At 36.7% G+C, this 12,500-nt stretch overlaps 1 protein-coding gene across 1 annotated transcript in view; it reads right to left on the bottom strand.

Annotated features, from left to right (window-relative positions):
- Nucleotides 1-3,695, bottom strand: part of LOC136856635 (uncharacterized) — a 949,691-nt gene extending 945,996 nt beyond the window's left edge. Inside the window, 1 exon segment of the mRNA XM_067134595.1 lies at nt 3,351-3,695. The gene's annotated coding sequence lies outside the window, so the exon portion shown is untranslated.
- Nucleotides 3,696-12,500: the final 8,805 nt, after the last annotated feature.

Genomic DNA, 12,500 nt, shown 5'->3' with positions numbered 1-12,500 from the left:
GGTCTGCTCAGCTGGAAACGGCAACAAAAGCGATAAACGGCAAAAACAGCCTGAAATGGCTCTGTTCACTCGTGACGGTTCCAGAGACGAGGAAGTAAGAATGGTGGAAAAGCATTTTTACGCTCGGCTGCCCGACCCCAAACAAAAGGCGCTTGCAGCTCGCTTGTCCCAAGCACAGACCGAAAACGAGGAACACGAGCCACAGAGCCACATGCACTACAATCACTAGCGGATTCAGAAAAATTTCATAGGGCCACCAATTTTCATATTATACATATATATATATATATATATATATATATATATATATATATATATATATATATATATATATATATGTATGTATATGTATATATGTATGTATGTATGTATATACATATATACATATATATATATATATATATGTATAATATGAAAACTGTTCCCTCCCCATGAAATTTTTTTCTCTCAAAATTTTATTATTATTTGTATAAAAGATTTTTTTACCATTTTCATATTTCCCAATTACGTTATTATTATTATCTAAACCTTCAGTATTATTGTTTTGTCATTGTTTTTCATGGGGTGTCACGTGCCCAGGTGCCCCGCACCCCTGGATCCGCTAGTGAGCACAATACGTAAATAAATCATGACTGTTAACTGCTCATTGACAGTGGCTTCTGCGTCAGTCAGGCGTGTGACAGCCTTCCTTCGACTGTGACAGTCTTTGAATTCAATTTGCATATTTATGAGATGCGTAACATTGCCTAGGCTCGTTTCTCTCTCTGCTTTTTTTCCTTTTTAACCTTTGGTCGATTTGCATGACTGGAATCAATCGATTCGTTAGTTAACGGTACATCACAGTAGGGCTGTTTTGTTTAATACAATACAATCTTCAGTTATGACCTACTGTAAGTTATCTGGAACAAGTTTTGGAAACCATTGTTTTCGAGCATTTTCATTCACCGAACATCCACTTCAGAATGTTGTTTTTCATATTCAACGCGAGGTCCTTTAAATATACTCTGAGAGAGTATATTTGAAGGGCCTTCATTAAACGATTAGCTCCAGACACACTATGGACCTTATGGCAAATATAACCATTTTCCCACGTCCATAGGAACAGGCCATGCGCTGGGACCTGTGGGGTCATTCAGCGCTGAAACGGAAACTGACAGTGAAAAGGTTTGATAGGTGTAACATGAGAAAGCCTCGCAGTTGCACCATGAAACAGTTGTTAAAAAGGGAGTGGAGAGTAAGTTGGAAGAGAGAGAATATGAACGGAGGTACAGTCAAAGGAATGAAAAGGGTTGCAGCTAGGGGCCTAATGGATGCAGCAAAGAACCTTAAGTGATGCCTACAGTGCACCCATACTACCCCATACGGGGAACGTTCATACGGAGACATGAAAATATACACAAACCATACATACGCTAATGATGAGTTCTGCATTACAAGCGTATATATATATGTCAGTTAATTCAAGGTAGGACAAACGACAATGACATTACCATCATTTTTTCCTTTAAATTTGCTTTATGTTTATCTGCTGAATTCCCGGGAATTTAAAATTCCACTGCCCTTGAAGCTTAAACACAATGCAAAGTATCTTGTATATTAGAATCTGTATAATAAAGAGAATAACACTTGAAATAAATATATATATAATATATATATATATATATATATATATATATATATATATATATATATATATAGAGAGAGAGAGAGAGAGAGAGAGAGAGAGAGAGAGAGAGAGAGAGAGAGAGAGAGAGAGAGCTGGCCAAAAGTGTCAAACATCAACAGCACAAACATATATAAATATATATAACACGCGCATAGTTGCGTACGCGTAAAGGGTATTTGCATAGACGCCGTGGTATAAATTCTCTCTCTCTCTCTCTCCCTCCCCACTCCCCAACCAACAAGTTGTTTACTTCTCCCTCCCTTGCCCTGGTCGAGACGACCTTCAGAAAGTGATGATGAGTAGAACGCGCCCATGTAGTTGGCGATACGAATAGAGGACGCCTTCACGGGATGACTTCTCCACAACTCTGTTTTGGTGCGAGTTTCACGTCCAGTGAAATTCGCTGGAGTCGTTCGTGGAGATTGTACTGTCAAGATATCACTTTACATTAAAGACTATACGCCATAATAAAGATCCTCGATTGTATTAGTAAAGTATCACTTGAAATTAAAGACTTTTAAGTTATTTTATTGTTAAAATATCACTTTAAATTAAAGACTACATGTCACAATGAAGAGAGATTCTTGATTTTATTGTTAAAGTATCACTTGAAATTAAAGACTTTAAGTCATTGTATTGTCAAGATATTACTTTAAATTAAAGACTATAAGTCATAATAAAGATTCTCGATTGTATTATTAAAGTATCACTTGAAATTAAAGACTTTAAGTCATTGTATTTTTAAAATATCACTTTAAATTAAAGACTACAAGTCATAATGAAGAGAGATTCTCGATTGTATTGTTAAAGCATCAATTGAAATTAAAGACTTGGTCATTGCATTGTTAAAATATCACTTTAAATTAAAGACTATAAGTCATAACGAAGAGGTATCTCCAACTGCATCGTTAAAATTTCACTTTAAATTAGAGGCCATAGGTCATAATAAAGAAGAATCCTTGATCACTTGAACGTTAGAATGAACGTAACTTTAGTAAACGCGTTGTTGACAATGAATAAACAAATGATAAGTATTAACACTTGTTATATATTACCTAAAAATGAAGGCCACGATATGTCATAATAAAGGAAAATAACTGAATCACTTGATTGTTATAATGAACGTAACTTTAATAAACGTGTTAATAATGAATAAAAAATATGATACGTTACATAGACATGTCAAATCAGCTGTATACGCCCTTGACTTTATCAAACCTTTTTATCTACACAGAACTAGGATATATACCACTAGCGGATCCGGGGGTTGACACCTGGGCACATGCCCCCCCAATGAAAAAAATTGACAAAATGATATTGAAGATTTAGATAATAACAATATAAATAAGAAATATAAAGATGGGGAAAAATAAAAAATCTATTAAAGAAAATATATATAAATATATATATACACGTATGTATAATACGAAAATTGGTGTCCCTCCATGAAATTTTTCTTGATCACGTTAGTGCTATATACTATTACATCTCGATTTTTCTTTCATTTTTATCAGTTTTCAACAGACAAAATTGTTGAGATATTTTAGGTATTTCCCTGAAGGATGAGTCTTGAGGAATCACACACACACATACACACACACACACCACCAGACCATGGAAGGCCTTAATATTTTCCTTCGTACGACGAAAGAATGAATGGACATGATTGTCCCGGTAACGTTACCTAACCACAACTGCCCACGCACGCACGCACACGCACGGAGTCGCTTCTTCTTCTTCTTCCACGACTAAACAAACGCTTGGAAGTTCTCCACTCCTGGCACGCATAAAAAAAAAAAAAAAACACTTAACAAAAAAAAACTTAAAACACACAGCGGGACATTCCTTGAGCAGCCACAACTCACACCCGATCTCGAATCTAGACTGACGTCGTGAAACCACGTTTTCTATGAGTCGTCTAAATCTTCCTCTTCTTCTTCTTCTTGTGGTCCCTACGATGATGGTCTGTCCTCACACATCACTCGAGAGACGTTGCGCCTCTTTCTTCTTCTCCCGCCCACACGCATATACCCATAACTGACTCATGAGCCCCCAAGTTCCCTGGGTCATGGAGGAGGCAACAGCAACCGCTCGCCACTGCTATCATGCCCACAGCCACATGCCTGAATAATGTCACGCACACTAAAAAAAAAAAAGGAGAAGAATAAAGTTGCCACTCTCTTAACGGTTTACGGTTGGGTTGTTCGTCCTTCCTTTCTCATTAACTCCTATTTTTTTTTATTTTCTTATTTTTAGTTCTCAAGTTGACTTATATACTTGTACAGAAACAGTTGATAGAATTATCAACAGAGATCTTTCCCTCCTACCCCCAGTTCTGTTTCATTTCTGCTTTCTGAAATATGTTACTGATATTACCTATGACAGCAAATCAAACCTAGCCCTTATTTTGGTAAATTTAAAGCTTTTCAATTACAGTGAGGATTCGTACAACTAGAACCTCGAAAATTCAAGCGAGGATGCAAATCATTACTGCCATAAAACTATCCACTTTCAATTTTGACAGTTTATTTATATTTTCATCTATTTATTTATCATTTTATTCATTTATCTTTTATCCTTTTCTATTGACTGATCTCTTTCTGTATTTCATATTATCTTCTGTAACTCTTTTCATGTGAATATTATCTTCTTTGGAAACCTGAGTTTCAAGTCAATGGCCCCTGTGGCCTTGTTCCCTATGAATAGGGTTCGTCTAATAATAATAATAATAATAATAATAATAATAATAATAATAATAATAATAATAATAATAACAATAATAATTACAAGCACTTTTTAAGTTAAGGCCTCGGTATCAAAGAAAAATAAAAGCACAAACAATATACAAAGAAAGATAAGCAGAACACAGTTGACATTCTCTAAAAGAGACTTCAAGGTCATGAGGAACAACAAAAATCAACTACTAAACGCTAAGGACATGATTATAAACATCAGTCATCCTTTCAGATTCGATACCACTGAAAAGTAGCAAAGGATTCGCACAGAATGTGAAGAGTGTTCTATGTTTCTTTCTATTTTCTTTTATCTGGAAGCAATTATCTACATGTAAACACGGCCCCCTTTATTCATTACAGATGCTGTAGCCACTTGTTATCTAATTCAAACCAGACTGTCTCTTTCTCTAATTCAGGTCACATGGGAATCGTCAGCTCATTCCTCTTCACAAAACCCCGACACTCCTTAGCTCATTCCAGTGGCATGGAGTGGAATGGAATATAAAATTTAGGACAAAGGCCAAGCGCTGGGACCTCTGAGGCCATTCAGTGCTGAAAGGGAAACTGACAGTAAAAAGATTTGAAAGGTGTAACAGGAGGAAAACCTCGCAGTTGCAATATGAATCATTTGTTAGGAGAGGATGGAAAGTAAGATTGGAAGAAAGAGAATATGAACGTAGGTATAGTAAAAGGAATAAACGGGGGTTGCAGCTAAGGGCCGAAGGGACGCTGCAAAGAACCTACAGTGCACAGCAAGAGGTGCACTGACGACACTACCCCCCAAAGGGGTGTAACCAATATAATTCTAAAAAGTAGCTGCATCATTTATAAATTTCCTATTACCATTTTCATTTTTATATTGCAATTTTTTCCGTTTACAAGCCATCATTTTTCACATTAAGGATACAACATTATTTTTATTATTATTATTATTCAGAAGACGAACCCTGTACAAATGTAACAAGCCCACCAAAGGGGCCACTGACTTGAAATTCAGAAGCCTCCAAAGAATATTATGGTGTTCATTTGAAAGAAGTAACAGAAGGCAAGGGGAAACACAGCAAGAGGAGATCAGTTGCTTGCAAAACAGCTGGATGAATTAGTGAGGAAGAAACATTATCGTGGACCATTATCAAGCAATTCAAGAGGTACTTATTTTGTTAATAATCATACAAATAAATACACAAATAAATTAGCTAATTAGTAAATTAGTAAACAAATACATACAGTATTTGCTTGCCATTCTTCAATTTTCAATGTTAATAACACACACACACACGCACACAGACATATATATGTGTGTATATATATATATATATATATATATATAAATAACCCTTTCCGGAGGTATTAGCAGTGCCCCCTGAAGTCCCTAGATCACGGGAACAGATCACAGAGGGGTAACAAAGAGGCATTGTGTTCTATAACGGTCATCTATGGTTCCTAAGGAAATAACCCCCCCATACACCCACCCCCAAGTCGTTAGACGCTTGGCATCGGTACATCGGGACGCGAATTAGCTCCTGAGGTCAAGTAGAAAGAATTATTATCCAATAACCGCAAACTGTGGGAGTAAGGTGGGAGATGAGCCAAGGTGAGAATGCCCCTGCCTGGCATTATTCCGTTATTCCCCTCGGACATAAAAGGACGTAGGCTAATCCCGCCGCTTTAGGTGGCTACCGTCACGTTCTCTTAATTTGTAGTGACTCAATTGAAAGTGGGCACACTGTAAGTTACTCTAGAGTCTAGAATATAGCTACTGTGTTCATTTAAACCAGTGTGTTTGATTTATGCATAACCCACAGTAGGCCTAAGATTAGAATCACGTGGCTCAGTCGGGGTCATATACTGTATATATATATATATATATATATATATATATATATATATATATATATATATATATATATATATATATATATATATATATATATATATATATACATATGTTATATGTTATATGTATATTTATACATGTATATTAATATATATATATAATATGCATGTGTGTGCATAAAGATACAGTATGCCTATTAAAGAAAGGAAAGTGGGTCTTACAGAGAGATACACTAACGCTTGGGAAATTAAAAACGGATTTTTATAGAGTTAAAAATCTACAGAGAGGTAACCGAAGTCAAATTAAGTTATAATATAGTTATAATACAGTAACGCGACTGAAAAAGACTCATCCTGGTTACGGGGAGTTACGGCCATTTGTTATACATAAATTTAGTTACTGGAATTTCTTAACTATTTCATGTCTATGTTTTATGTAAAGAGGCTACTATCGCCATTGTGGTCCTAACAACTATCATCTAATATAAGGTTCCCCCGTTCCTAAATAACAGTCTTTACAGTTGTCAGATTACCTGGTGATGTGACCTCAACTTTTTAGACTAATCCTGAGATGCATTCACGGTAATCTTCGAATTGAAGCAAAGAAACATTTATTTACCTAAAGCCTCTATGATAAACGTAGTACTATATCATACCTGGAATACCAGCACCGGGTTTAATACGCATCTACGCTTTCATACACTGGGGCCAGAGGCAAGTAGCGTAACGAAAAAAAAAAAATCTAAAATAAAAATTCATGATGCTCTACAGTCCTCGTAACGATGACTCACCCGCTCCGCGGATAAAATATAAACCCACAGGAACCCGAGGCAACCAGTCGTCATGCAAGGCCGTATCTGCACGCATCTCCTATCATTAACGACCATTATCATCACCAGCGATGACGGCTGAAGTGGCGCATCCACCAGCAAGCCAGCCGTTGGTCCTATAGGGTCCAGAGACCCTAGCTCCTAGACCAAGGTCCGTAGACCTAGCCCTAGACGCAAAGAGGACGCGGAGTTGAATCGAGTCCCTTGGAGATTTACATACATATAAATGCGGTGTCCGAATGCAGTGTTGACCTTTGGGCTTGTGTAAGACTTAAACTTGATATAAATAAACAGTCTACATCTTGCCAGCTATTGGTCCTACTCGGTCTAGAGACTCCTACACTCAAAACGAACGCGGAGTCGAATAGAGTCCCTTAGACACACACACTTACGTAGTGTCCGAATGTAATATTGACCTTTGGGCTTGTGGCTTAAACTTAATATAAAATAAAGTCTATACATAGGCAGCCATCGGTCCTACTCGGTCTAAGGACCCTGGGCGCAAAGGGAACGCACGGTCGAATCGAGTCCCTTGGAGACACACACACACACACGGTGTCCGAACGCAATGTTGACCTTTGGGCTCGTGGCTTAAACTTAACATAAACAGTCTACATTTAGATTTGATCTTGAGAATATTGTAGCCTACATCAGCGTTGAGGTAATGTCTGGCTGAATGCTCGCTTTCATCGGACAACGTGATTTTACTCACGTGTTCTCATGACATATAGGTAGGTTAATTCACAAGCCATTCTTTTGTAAACATAAACCTGATATTTCATCAACCAAGAATATAAACAAGTTTACTATTCGGGTAAATTAAATAGGAAGTTATCTTGCTCAGGTTTGACGTAAGGTAAAAACTTGATAGCAGCAGACCGTATATAGGCAAACATTAAAAGTTGAATTCTAAAACAAATTTAGTAATACATCATACAAACCAAGAATTCTTATTATGAAATTCGTTTGCAGTTATTTGTAGTATGAAATTCATTACCATCAGTACATCAGCAACTGCAACATACACTAAGAATTACTGTACAATAATACTTACTGTAGACTGAAGATGAACCCAGGACAGGGTTCGAAAGCTCTTGTAACGTCTTTATAAAATCGACAACAATTCACCACTGAATATTATTGCGGACCTGATATACAGTACTTATTATTATTATTATTATTATTATTATTATTATTATTATTATTATTATTATTATTATTTATTATTATTATTATTATTATTCTGAAGATAAACTCTATTCATAATGAACAAGCTAATAGGCGCCACTGACTTGAAATTCATGCTTCCAAAGAATATTATGGTGTTCATTTGAAAGAAGTAACAGAAGGTAAAAAGGAAATACAGAAAGAAGGGATTGCTTATTAAAAAAGAAAAAAAAATAAATTAACAGATTAATAAATATAGATAAAATGTAAGTAAAATATTGAAATGCAAGAACTGTACAAGGGTACTAATGCATCACATCTTCGCTTGAACTTATGAAGTCCCAACTGCACCACATCCCCATGGAGACTGTTCCACAGTCCAACGGTGTGAGGAATAAAGGACCTCTGGAACTGAGAAGTCCGATAGCGAGGTACATTTACTGCATATCGGTGCTGCTGTTACTCTCGGCAGGAAAGGGGGGATCAGGGATCAATTGTAAATGTGAAAGATCTCCGTTAAAATACAAATTGGGAAAAACTGACGTTATAATATATATATATAATATATATATATATAATATATATATATATATATATATTTATATATATATATATATATATATATATATATATATATATATATATATACAATCACTGTACACGTGATTTATATATCAAACACCACCGTGAAGAAATGAAAAACTTATAAATCTGCAATCGTTTTTCATTTCTCCCCACCGGTGTTTGATATAAATAGGCTATATGATATGATATATATATAAATAAACATATATATAGATAGATAGATAGATCGTTAAACATAGGCATATGAAGAAACCTGATTCAGTATAAAGTTATCATGCATCAACAATTAGAAACCATTGTCTTATCATTTCCCTGGTGCCAAGCCTCCCACAGGAAATGAACAGCCCTCTACAGCTAGACCGATTGGGTACCTGCATCTACTGGAGGGCACGGAGAACAAGGGCCAGAACTCGTACGTATAAAACTGTTGTGTATCTCTGGCCAGCAGCAACGTGAACTCTCTGAACTGCTCCGACACACCCTAGCGTGTCCGGCCAATAAAACACACCCACCTCCGCAACAAGAGGCTCTATACGGTTTTATTATAGAAAGGGCGCTAACTCTTGCTCTAACTCTCGCTCAGTCTCATTTATTTTCGACGAGGTAATCAGTTCCGTTACGTTCAAAGCGACGGTGAAAAGCCTTCGTTATACCCGAGTCAAAACGTGCACTTTTTACAAGCTTATTTCCTCTGGTTCTCATGACTAACGGGGGAATTAAAAAAAATAAAATAAAAAAAGGGGTTCCTTGCAATGATGGTATTGCTCCAGCTTGTGCAGTAATAAGAATCTGCTTGTGTAGAAGAACTTGACAATGCACTGACAACAATACTCGAGTTCCGTCTATTAACACTGAAAACAATAAGCAAGGACATTTTAGCCACGTCACCCAACGTATTAAAAAGCCTGTTTCTGTTGGGGATACTAATAATGATTCCTCTCTTAATTATGTTGATTCCACATTCATTTTACCGTTCAGGATGAAAGAATCTTCAGGATAATACTGAACAAACGTACACGTCCTGGCTGTTTTAAAGAGAATAAATGCTATCCAGCACTCTTCACGAAAGTTTGTTTATATACCTGAAGAACTTTAAGAGGTATGGTGATTATAAGGACATTTATATATTCTTTCTTGAAATTCAACCCTAGCTTTCTTAGAAGAAGAAGAAGAAGAAGAAGGTAGGCCTACCCATACAAGGGAAAATGACATAAGCTCTCAGTGTGTTCAATATTAAGAACCAGAATCAATAGCTCGTGTATAAATCACACCAAATAATCAGACACATTTCAGAATATAAAACTGGCTACGTATAACATCTTAATGAGTTGTCCTTCTGAAAGTTCAACGATTTTGTGAGTCTTTTAAACTTGAATTATTTGTAGTACCACTCATATTCCGGATGTTTCTTCTTAATGTATCTAAAATAGGTAAAATTATATATATTGAAAGGAACCAAAAGAAAAGTATCTTGGAAACAGATAATAATTCAGTAACTTCAGCTCTACACCCGAGTCTTTCAGATACTTCAGATCTGAATGAAATATTGCAAAAAATAACAATTTATTTTACTATCAAAACTTTTTATGAGTAGGGGAAATTAGATGTTTAATCAGTTGTTAAGGCAACGTCAATAGTGAAACCAGTATCCAGCCTGACAGACTTTATCTTGTTTTCAAATAGCCCCCAACACTTTAATCTATACAGTCATGGGAAAATTATCTATAATCATAGAAGCTATGTATTCTATGTCTTATTCTATAAGAATTAAGAGTACAACCCCATTCAAATCACAGACAATTATAATACTTGTAAAAAATGACAACGTAATCTGCTCTTATTTGGAAGTGTTTCAGTGGAGTAAACCTCTGGTCTAACAAAGCTTTTCTGAAACGGAAGAAATGAATAAATGATTGAACGGGAAGACGGAAAAGAATGACGAAGCAGGTTTACATCCCAGTGAACTACTTTTCACGTAAATTTAGTGACAACGTTTTTCTATTCAATGTCCTAGTGAACACTGAATTGGGCTTATCCGGGGAATCGAAAACACAGTACTCAGTGCGCTAACCTACTGATATTAGGCCTAACCAATGCCAGCAGATACACTAAATTGTGGTTTGTACACCAGGATGCAAGCAGATAATAAAACGTGATTCTTTTTCTCTCAACATAAAATCTAGTTTAGGTTTAAAAGCGGCATTAAATATGTCATCAGAGAACTTTATATGCGCTCTAATGGAGAAAGGCTGATAAATTTTAAAAACATTTATCAGAAAGACTGACTAGTTTCCACCATACACTTCAAGAACGCCATCAGAATTAGCTGGATTGCCATTTTGGTATTAGTTGGTATAGTTACCTTACCGGATACTGTATCAACAATCTGTTTTCGGGCCTGATAATCTCGATTTTCCCAGATTGTTTCATGAGTACTGTGCGATAACAGTATAAATGAGGCTCAGTTTCACTTGTTCTAGTCCTATTACCTCAAGCCATACTTGAATCAGCGTCTGAACTAATATCTAATAAACTGACCCTTGATATCTGGCAAAACTTGCACAAATCTCTAAAACTGTATTTACATCTGTATCCAGATTACGTTCCGAAAAAACCGAAATTACCCCAGGTAAGGATTACCTCTGGAATCTGAGGGATTGCACCTAGACCGAGGTCAGTCTTCCATGAACATCTAATGTTAGTGGTCCTGTTACCACGGAGAAGGTGAAATACACAGACAGACAGACAGAAATGTAATTACTTGTTAATGCAGGATTTGTTTCATTATTCAACTAAAAATTATTTCTGCATAAGGAATGTCAAAAGGCCATAAAACCAAAAGAAAAATTAACATCGAGAAACTAAAAAAACCATAATTAACTCAATTATCTAAAGGGGAGGTACATAGAAGCTTCAATGAATGAAAGGAAAATTAAAAAAAAAACAAATGATAACGGAGGGAGGAAGACGGTAAAGAAGAAAAAACAAAAAATAATAAGACGGCTTTTGACTTTGAACCGGAAACGGGCAGACTCGAGAAGAATATGGTAGGGGAGGCGGGGTTGCTGTTGAATGGAGTATGGTAGGGGGGAGAGAGAGAAAGGGGGGGTGAGGGAGTGTTGGAGGATGAGGGAGAAGTGGAAGAAGTAGATAAATAGTAATGGTTTTAGATGTGGGAGGTTTCTCGAGGTGGCGGGAAGGGGTAAAGGGTTGAATGTCCCTTCGGACCCCACACCCTTCCTATGCGATCCATTCTCCTCCCTTTTTAAAGTCCTGCAGTCTCTTCCTCTGTCCAACGAGAAGCGTATTCTGAGCAAATGTAGTGAATCAGGCGTTCGTACGTTAAGTTTAACGTCACAAGAGCACAGTGCTCCTTTCGGTGCTACGCTCCTTTTTTGCAGGGGGGAAAGTGTGGCAACACGAAGAGAACCACTACTACTGCGTGGATGACCTCAATGCAAAAGGTAGAATTATTATTATTACCATCATTCCAGTCCTTTTATTTCCCTCTTCCTTCTGGGTAGAACTGTTTCTTCTACTGACACCAAGGCACACCAGTTCTCTAGCGGCAACTTTCTAACACCTGTTCGCTGGGTCCGGGTAATAATTCAATCATTTATGCTTGTCTGATTCGCGCGAGGATTCTTTCGTGTGAATTCAGTGGGTGTTTAATGAGCTGAC

Source organism: Macrobrachium rosenbergii, chromosome 36 (genome assembly GCF_040412425.1).
Source record: "Macrobrachium rosenbergii isolate ZJJX-2024 chromosome 36, ASM4041242v1, whole genome shotgun sequence".
In the NCBI taxonomy this organism is placed as follows: domain Eukaryota; kingdom Metazoa; phylum Arthropoda; class Malacostraca; order Decapoda; family Palaemonidae; genus Macrobrachium; species Macrobrachium rosenbergii.
This window is presented reverse-complemented; position numbering and strand designations above follow the sequence as displayed.